We start from the raw sequence: 9,304 nt of genomic DNA, 5'->3' as shown, positions 1-9,304 counted from the left end.
CTCTGGAGAATAGCCTGTCGTTATCAAAAGATCTCCGACTCGGGGTCGGAATGCTGGATCATAGGGCAGCCGACCCGGGGTCGGGCTGCGAAGCCGAGGAGGTCCGACTCGGGGTCGGAGTGCTGGATCATAGGGCAGCCGACCCGGGGTCGGGCTGCGGAGCCGAGGAGGTCCGACTCGGGGTCGGAGTGCTGGATCATAGGGCAGCCGACCCGGGGTCGGGCTGCGGAGCCGAGGAGGTCCGACTCGGGGTCGGAGTGCTGGATCATAGGGCAGCTGTAGCTTTCCTGGATACGCGTGCCGATCACGTGGGGCATGGCGGCTCAATTCCCCCATAACAGTAGCCCCCCACTTCCGAGCCTGGAACCAGAAGGGGAACAGGTGAAGGGAGTGATGTTTCGAGATTGCCGCCATCCTTCGGAGAGGCGCGCGCGCTTCAAGCTTCCCGCCTTCTTTATGGCGTATGGCGGTTGCTGCTGACCTGGCAACCTGAGGATTTCGGCGGACATCCTTCCTTAATGGTGTCGATTCGCCTTTGGGGTGCGAGCGACCCTTTGGCGGCCAGGCGTCTTCTGGCGTCATCGAGGTGTCACTTGCCCTTTCGCCTATTTAATCGGGGGCTCTCCCCCGTCCGTCTTCTTCTTTACGGACATTTTCGAGTTTCTCCTTTGCGCTACCATTGTTGCCGCCGAAACGTTCGCTTGCTTTTCCTTTGACGCTCTCGGAGCCGTTCTTCTTCCTCTTCAAGTGAGTTTCCCACTCTTCTACTTTGAGCTCTTCATACTTTTTCTTTTTGTACTAGTGCACCCCAGTCGTTCCGGCCTTTCCCTCCTTCTTGACCCCGTCCTGACCGTAGATTGGCCATTAGGGATGGGCGAAGTGGGAGCAGATAGCATCAAGTCAAAACTGGTCGCCGAGGACTTAGACGGATTTGTGGCTCGGTACCACCTTCCCGAGGCCTGCAATGTCACGCTCCCAGGGCCTGAGGAGAGGATGTCTCATCCTCCTCAAGGGAAGATCGCCATCAATGAGGGCATCCTCCAGGCCGGGTTCCGCTTTCCCCCTTCAGACCTAGTCTTACAGGTGCTCCGGGGTTTAGGAATGGCACCGACGCAACTGGTGCCGAACTCGTGGCGTGCTCTGACGGTCTTCCAGGTTCTCTGTCGCTTGCATGCGATTCCCGCCACCTTGAACGTTTTCTGGGAGCTCTACGGCCTGAGCGGCCACCCCCAGGACAAAGGGTGGTGGTGCTTCGCAGCGCGGCGAGGGTGCGGCCTTGTCAAGGAGGGTCCTACCTCCATTCACCACTGGAAGGAGCGCTTCTTTTTCGTTGATGCAGACCCCTCCTGGGAAATCAGGGCAATCTGGGGGACGCCGGTGAAGTCCCCAATTGGCCTGTCGAAGTTGTCGAGGGAGGAATCCGAGGGCGTCGCCGCCTTGAAGGGGTTGGTCGCCGAGGGCCAGCTTCCCCCGGTGGGCCGCCTTATTTCTGAGAATACCTTGGTGAACATCGGTTTGAGCTCGGTCCCCACCGACCGTGAGTCCGCCATCGTTTCTTTAGCTCTTTTCTTCTCTTTCGTTCCTTCTTCCTTTCGGTTTCTCAGTCCCTGACTATCCCGTCCTTCTTGCAGAGGTCGACGACGTCATGCGGTCGGTGAAGTCGAAGGCTGTTGGTAGGGCGTCCCTGCTGGAAGCAGTCCGGAGGAGGAAACGAGCTCTTCCGAGCGGGGCCCCACCGGCGAAGAAGTCCCGTAAGGAGATACCTCCGATGCCGACCGACGAGTCCGGGCCCACCGGTCAGGGAGATGTCGTGGGCACCGACCGGCAGCTGACGCTGTATCAGCCCTCCGGTGGTAAGGTTGCCGCTACTCCGGAGGTGCCACCTGAGCCTGCTCAAGACGGACGGGTCGGACGTGATCAGTCCCCGACCCGGCCTTCGACTCGGTCGGCTCCTGATGACTCGAGGAGGGACGCGCCGAGGCCCCGGCCGAGCGGGACCCTATCAATTCCTGGGGCGACCCCCGCCCCGAGCGCGATCAGCCGGACTCTTCCCCAGGCGATGGATAAGGGTAAGGCTGCAGAACCACCATCCGGCTCCGGGGAGAAATCGGGGTCTGCCTTCACTACCGATGGCGCCCGAAATCTCATCGAAACAGTGTTGCTGGAGAAGGACCGTCGGCGGGTCCGGGAGTTGGATGTCTCTGACGTTGGGGCCGCCAGCTGCGTCTGTCTCATGTCGGTGAGTGTTCTTCTGGCCGTCTTTCACCATTTATTGGCTCTGTTGTTCTCCGCCTGACTCCCTTATTTTTCCTATTTCTTAGCTCGCCCAGTACATGATCCGTCTGGAGGAGTGCTACAAGGAACAGGCGGGGCTTTTGGCGAAGGCCGAGGACCGGCTGAAAGCAATGGAAGAGGGAGGCCGGGCTGCGGCAGGCAGGACGACCGGGGACCTCGAGGCGAGGCTCCGGGAGGCCGAAGAGCGGGCACTCGGCTTCGCCGCCCTGGAGGAGCAACTGTCAGAGGCTCGGGAGCAACTCAAAGCCGCCTCGGGCCTCGAAAGCAGGGTCAAGAAGGCGGAGGAACGGGCTGAAAAGCAGTCCCGGAAGATCGCGGACTATCGAGAGCGGTGGGAGAAGGCCCAGCGGTCTGCCGACAACGCCTGCGACCGAATCCGCTCTTTTGAAGCCAAACTAGGCGAACTGGAGTCGGCCCTGGAGAAGTCATGCACGGACGTCCAAGAGCTCCGTTCGCGCCTGAAGGAAGCCGAGGCCGCTCGGGTTGCTACCGAGGCGAAGCATAAAGAGGCTCAGGCTGATCTGCTGAGGGTCTCCTCTGAGGCCGAAGGCCGGATTGTGGCGAAGGTCTTGGAGGCCAAGGCTCAGATTATGGAGCGAGCTGAGGCGGAGCTGGCCGAGAAGAGGGCGGAAATCGGGCGTCAGGCGGTAGAGGCTTATCGCCAGTCCGCCGAGTTCGCCCATGATATGTCGGAGGCAGTGCGGACCTATCGCCAGTCTGACGAGTTTGTCCATGACGCGTCGGACGCGGGGGCCGAGGCCTTCACCTTGGGCTTCGAGGAGGGCCTGGCAAGGGTGTCGGCTAAGTATCCCGAAGTTGACCTGAGCGAGATCTCCCTCCTGGACTCCTCTCCGGCGCCATCGCCTGCTGGTTCTCCTGCTGCTTCCCTACCTCCCGCGGACGAGCCCGGCGTTCCCGACCCGGGAGTTCCTCCAAGCTGACCTCTTGTACCTTTCATTGTCTTTTTTATTTTTGTATGTCGGCGTTTTGCCCAATTGTATGGGCCTCGGCCCTGAAAATTAATGCACGTTGAATATCTCTTCATCTCGCCCTCGTCCTCCTTTTTTTTTTTTTTTTTTTTTTTTGGCTCTTGGTTGCTTCTTGCTGACTTTTGATTCCCGAAGTTCTTCCGGCGCTAGGCCAGGCATCCGAGGGTTAAACCTCAGGAAACTCTTCCGGCGCTAAGCCAGGCATCCGAGGGTTAGGCCTCAGGAAATTCTTCCGGCGCTAAGCCAGGCATCCGAGGGTTAGGCCTCAGGAAATTCTTCCGGCGCTAAGCCAGGCATCCGAGGGTTAGGCCTCAGGAAATTCTTCCGGCGCTGAGCCAGGCATCCGAGGGTTAGGCCTCAGGAAACTCTTCCGGCGCTAAGCCAGGCATCCGAGGGTTAGGCCTCAGGAAATTCTTCCGGCGCTAAGCCAGGCATCCGAGGGTTAGGCCTCAGGAAACTCTTCCGGCGCTAAGCCAGGCATCCGAGGGTTAGGCCTCAGGAAACTCTTCCGGCGCTAAGCCAGGCATCCGAGGGTTAGGCCTCAGGAAATTCTTCCGGCGCTAAGCCAGGCATCCGAGGGTTAGGCCTCAGGAAACTCTTCCGGCGCTAGGCCAGGCATCCGAGGGTTAGGCCTCAGGAAACTCTTCCGGCGCTAAGCCAGGCATCCGAGGGTTAGGCCTCAGGAAACTCTTCCGGCGCTAAGCCAGGCATCCGAGGGTTAGGCCTCAGGAAACTCTTCCGGCGCTAAGCCAGGCATCCGAGGGTTAGGCCTCAGGAAATTCTTCCGGCGCTAAGCCAGGCATCCGAGGGTTAGGCCTCAGGAAATTCTTCCGGCGCTAAGCCAGGCATCCGAGGGTTAGGCCTCAGGAAATTCTTCCGCTCGCTGGTCGGCCAAGGCTGGCGCAAGCCGAAGCGACCGGTCGGGGCTTCCGGCTAGTCTGCTCCCGGGATGATCATCGGGTTAGCCAGGCATCTGAGGGTTGTCAAGCCTCAGGGAAATTCCGCTCGTTGGTCGGCCAAGGCTGGCGCAAGCCGAGGCGACCGGTCGGGGCTTCCGGCTAGTCTGCTCCCGGGATGATCATCGGGTTAGCCAGGCATCTGAGGGTTGTCAAGCCTCAGGGAAATTCCGCTCGTTGGTCGGCCAAGGCTGGCGCAAGCCGAGGCGACCGGTCGGGGCTTCCGGCTAGTCTGCTCCCGGGATGATCATCGGGTTAGCCAGGCATCCGAGGGCCGAGCCTCGGGAGATTCCACTCGTTGGTCGGCCTAGGCTGGCGCAAGCCGAGGCGACCGGTCGGGGCTTCCGGCTAGTCTGCTCCCGGGATGATCATCGGGTTAGCCAGGCATCTGAGGGTTGTCAAGCCTCAGGGAAATTCCGCTCGTTGGTCGGCCAAGGCTGGCGCAAGCCGAGGCGACCGGTCGGGGCTTCCGGCTAGTCTGCTCCCGGGATGATCATCGGGTTAGCCAGGCATCTGAGGGTTGTCAAGCCTCGGGGAAATTCCGCTCGTTGGTCGGCCAAGGCTGGCGCAAGCCGAGGCGACCGGTCGGGGCTTCCGGCTAGTCTGCTCCCGGGATGATCATCGGGTTAGCCAGGCATCCGAGGGCCGAGCCTCGGGAGATTCCACTCGTTGGTCGGCCTAGGCTGGCGCAAGCCGAGGCGACCGGTCGGGGCTTCCGGCTAGTCTGCTCCCGGGATGATCATCGGGTTAGCCAGGCATCCGAGGGCCGAGCCTCGGGAGATTCCGCTCGTTGGTCGGCCAAGGCTGGCGCAAGCCGAGGCGACCGGTCGGGGCTTCCGGCTAGTCTGCTCCCGGGATGATCATCGGGTTAGCCAGGCATCTGAGGGTTGTCAAGCCTCAGGGAAATTCCGCTCGTTGGTCGGCCACTTGTCGCTCGCCGCCCATCGGGGTTTCTCCGTGCCCAGCCGCGACCGTGTTTCTCCTCTCCTCCAAGCGTTGCCTGGGGGGAACACGAGAAGGGTATTAAACGCTAATTAACGCGTTACCTGGGAAATCAGATCGCCAGTTGCTGCTGGTGAGGAGTGTTAGTTGAGCGGCCGCGATACGCGGGTTCTTCGAGGAGGATGCGGCCTGGGCGCGAGCGGAGACACGTGGACCTAGGGGTATACGTCACCCGGATCGTCCTGCACAAAGAATGCGATTTAAGGAGAATGACGCTTAGGAAATCGCGGGGAGATACGCCTCGGGAGCCGGAACGGCTCCGGATTCAGTGCGCCTGCATTTATTGGTGCCACCCGTATCGGAACTACCAGGGGGCCGCAGCTTGGCTATAAATACAGGTGCAGGTACGATGGAATTTGCCAAGCCGGAGCTGCAGGTTGCCATGGATCGCGGACCTCCTCCTTGGCATATGACTGAGAGACTCCTGTCGAAGGAAAGGGGAGGCGCTCCCCTTACAACTTCAGCCAACTAGCCGTTTCATCTGGGATCAACAAGGAGGGTCTCCCCGGCGGAACTCCGCTCTAGGCGTTTCATCCGGGATCACATCTTCCCTCCTTGAAGTTCAGCCTCCCGGTTGAGCTCTGCGCCGGACGCTCAATCCGGGACCGCGCCTCCATATACTCTTCCCCCTCGAATGCCTTCTCTTCCCTACCACTGGGGAAGATGGGGATATCCTTTGGAGGCGGCGTTCCCCTGGGGGCAGCGGGAGCTTCTTCTGCGGCGGCTCCTCCTCTTTTTGGTGAGGTGCTGGATGGCGCCTCCGGTTAGAAGCACCCACTTCTGGTGGGACTGCAGCCGCCCTGGGTTGAGGGTTTGGGTCCCCACCTCTTCTTTACTTTCTTTACTCCCTAATTCTCCTCTGGGAATTCCTTGTAATCACACGAGCACGCCATTGTAACCAGAAATTATTGAAATGAAAAGTATTGCACCTTTTTAAATTGTCTTTCTGGCCTTGTTGTTCTACTGGTAATACATCCGCAGGTTAGCGGAATTCCAGCCCCTTGGAATTTCTCGGCCATCTAGGGCTTCCAACTGGTAGGAGCCAGGTCGGTTTACCCAACGAACTTTATACGGGCCTTCCCAATTTGGCGCTAGCTTCCCACCTTCCGTAGGTTGAGATGCCTTAGCTCGCCTCAGCACCAGATCTCCAATTCTGAAAAGCTTCGGTCGGACTTTGGAGTTGTAATATCGGGCCACCCTCTGCTGATACATTGCCATCCGAACCTGAGCCATTTCCCTTGCCTCTTCCAAGAGATCCAAGTTCCCTCGGAGTTGCTCTGAATTGGCCTCGGGTCGGTGCGCGGCCACCCGAGGCGAGGGGAGTCCGAGCTCCACGGGGGCAACGGCTTCCGTGCCATAGGTTAGGCTGAAAGGCGTCTCTCCAGTAGGAGTCCGTTGTGTGGTCCGATACGCCCAAAGGACATTCTCGAGTTCCTCGACCCAAGCTTGCCCCGTCCGGCCGATCCGCGCTTTGATACCTTGGAGGATTGTCCGATTTGTGACCTCGGCCTCGCCGTTGGTTTGGGGATGCGACACGGATGTGAACCGATGCTCGATCCCGAATTCCTCGCAGAAGTCCCGGAAGTGCTTGTTATCAAACTGTCGACCGTTATCCGAGATGAGGACCCGAGGTACTCCAAATCGGACAATGATGTTCTTCTTCACGAACTTCCGGACTTGTGCCTCCGTGATGGTGGCCAGTGGCTCTGCCTCCACCCACTTGGTGAAGTAGTCGATGGCGACAATCAAAAATTTCCGCTGGGCCGAAGCGACGGAGAATGGTCCGAGGATATCCATTCCCCACTGTGCGAAGGGCCAGGGCGCGGTGATTGGCGCCAAGGGGACAGAGGGGACTCTCTGGACGTTGGCGTGGCGCTGGCAGGCGTCGCATTTCCGCACGTGGTCCTTCGAGTCCTCCAACAAGGTCGGCCAATAGTAGCCTTGCCTCATGATCTTATGCGCCAAGGACCTAGCCCCCAAGTGCGATCCGCAGATGCCTTCGTGGACTTCGCCGAGGGCGTAGGCCGCTTCCGCAGGGCGGAGGCACCTTAAGAGGGGGACGGTAAACGAGGTCCGATACAGCCTCCCTTCATAAAGTACGTAGTGGGCGGACTTCTTTACAAGCCGCCGGGCCTGATCTTCGTCTTCAGGGAGGATTCCTTCGGCGAGGTAGGCGACGAGCGGGTCCATCCAAGACGGCTCCGGATCAATTGCCATCACCGCTCCAGCCCCGTCAATGCTCGGGGCATCCAGGGTCTCCAGGTAGATTGCCCTCGACAAGTTGTGCGCGTCTGCGTCCACTAGGCGGGACAACCTGTCGGCCCTGGCATTTTCGCTCCTCGGGACCTGCTGAATGTCAACACCGCCGAGGTCGGGAATGAGTGTTTGCACCTTCCGGACGTAGCTCTGCATGGTCGGGCTCCGCGCCTCGAACTCCCCTCGAACCTGCCCGACCACCAGCTGGGAGTCGGTGAAGACTTTCAGACGCCGGATGCCGAGCTCCTTGGCGAGTTTGAGTCCCGCGACTAGGGCCTCGTACTCCGCCTCATTGTTGGTCACTGGAAACCCGAACCTCAAGGCATACTCGGCTATCACTCCATCGGGATTGGTGAGGACCAGCCCAGCCCCTCCACCTTCAGGGTTCGACGACCCGTCAATGTGGAGCGTCCAGATCGGGAGATCGAGGCTGGGTGTCTCCGGCGGCTTAGGTTCCGCCTCCTGCACAGTGCACTCAGCGAGAAAGTCCGCGAGCACCTGGGCCTTGATGGCTGGTCGGGGCTGGTAGCGGATGTCGAACTCACCAAGTTCTACTGCCCACTTCACCAGCCGTCCCGCATTCTCTGGATTGCTGAGAATCTGCCGCAGTGGTTGATCGGTCAAAAGGGTGACAGAATGAGCCTGGAAATAGGGGCGAAGCCTCCTGGTCGCAGTCAGCAGCGCGAAGGCGATCTTCTCAGACTTCGTGTACCGCGTCTCGGCATCCCGGAGGACTCGGCTGATGTAGTACACAGGCTTCTGAAGTCTTGCCTCTTCCCGAACCAGTACTGCGCTGACTGCGGTTGGGGAGACCGCCAGGTAAAGGTAGAGCATCTCCCCCTCTTGCGGCTTGGACAGCAGGGGAGGAGACGCCATGTACTCCTTGAGCTGGTCGAACGCCGCATGACATTCGGCCGTCCAGAGGAAGTCTTTTGGGCGCTTCAACACCTTGAAGAATGGTTGGCAGCGTTCGGCCGACTTTGCCACAAATCGTCCGAGCGCGGCGACCCTTCCAGCGAGCTCCTGAACCTCCTTCACTTTGGTCGGAGGGGACATATCTTGGATGGCTTTGATCTTGTCCGGGTTGGCCTCGATCCCCCGTTGGTTGACAATGAAACCGAGGAACCTCCCGGCCGAAGCACCAAAAGCGCACTTCGCTGGGTTTAGCTTCATGCGAAACTTTCGCAAGGTGGTGAAAGTCTCCTCCAGATCTGCAATGTGCTGGTCTGCATGGCGGCTTTTTACCAGCATATCGTCCACGTACACCTCCATATTCCGGCCGATCTGCTCCTTGAAGATTTTATTGACGAGGCGCTGGTAAGTGGCGCCAGCGTTCTTCAGACCGAAGGGCATTACCTTGTAACAGTACAGCCCCCGGTCTGTTATGAAGGCAGTTTTCTCCTCGTCCTGTGGAGCCATCATTATTTGGTTGTAGCCGGAGAAGGCGTCCATAAAAGACAGTAGCTGATATCCGGAAGTCGCGTCGACCAGTTGGTCTATCCGTGGAAGCGGAAAGCTATCCTTGGGGCACGCCTTGTTCAGGTCGGTGTAGTCGACGCACATCCTCCACTTCCCGCTCGCCTTCCGGACAAGTACGACGTTTGCCAGCCACTCGGGGTAGCTCACCTCTCTTATGAAACCTGCCTCCAAGAGTTTGTCTACCTCCTGGTCGACCACCCGGATCCGATCCGGGGCACAGTGTCTCTTCTTTTGCTTTACTGGTCGGTGGGTCGGGTCGACGTTGAGGGCGTGAGAAACGACCTCCGGGTCGATCCCAGGTACATCGGCCGCCGACTAGGCAAACAC

This window comes from Phoenix dactylifera, unplaced genomic scaffold (genome assembly GCF_009389715.1).
Source record: "Phoenix dactylifera cultivar Barhee BC4 unplaced genomic scaffold, palm_55x_up_171113_PBpolish2nd_filt_p 000026F, whole genome shotgun sequence".
Lineage (NCBI taxonomy): Eukaryota > Viridiplantae > Streptophyta > Magnoliopsida > Arecales > Arecaceae > Phoenix > Phoenix dactylifera.
The sequence above is the reverse complement of the archived record's forward strand: the minus strand, read 5'-3'. Positions refer to the sequence as shown.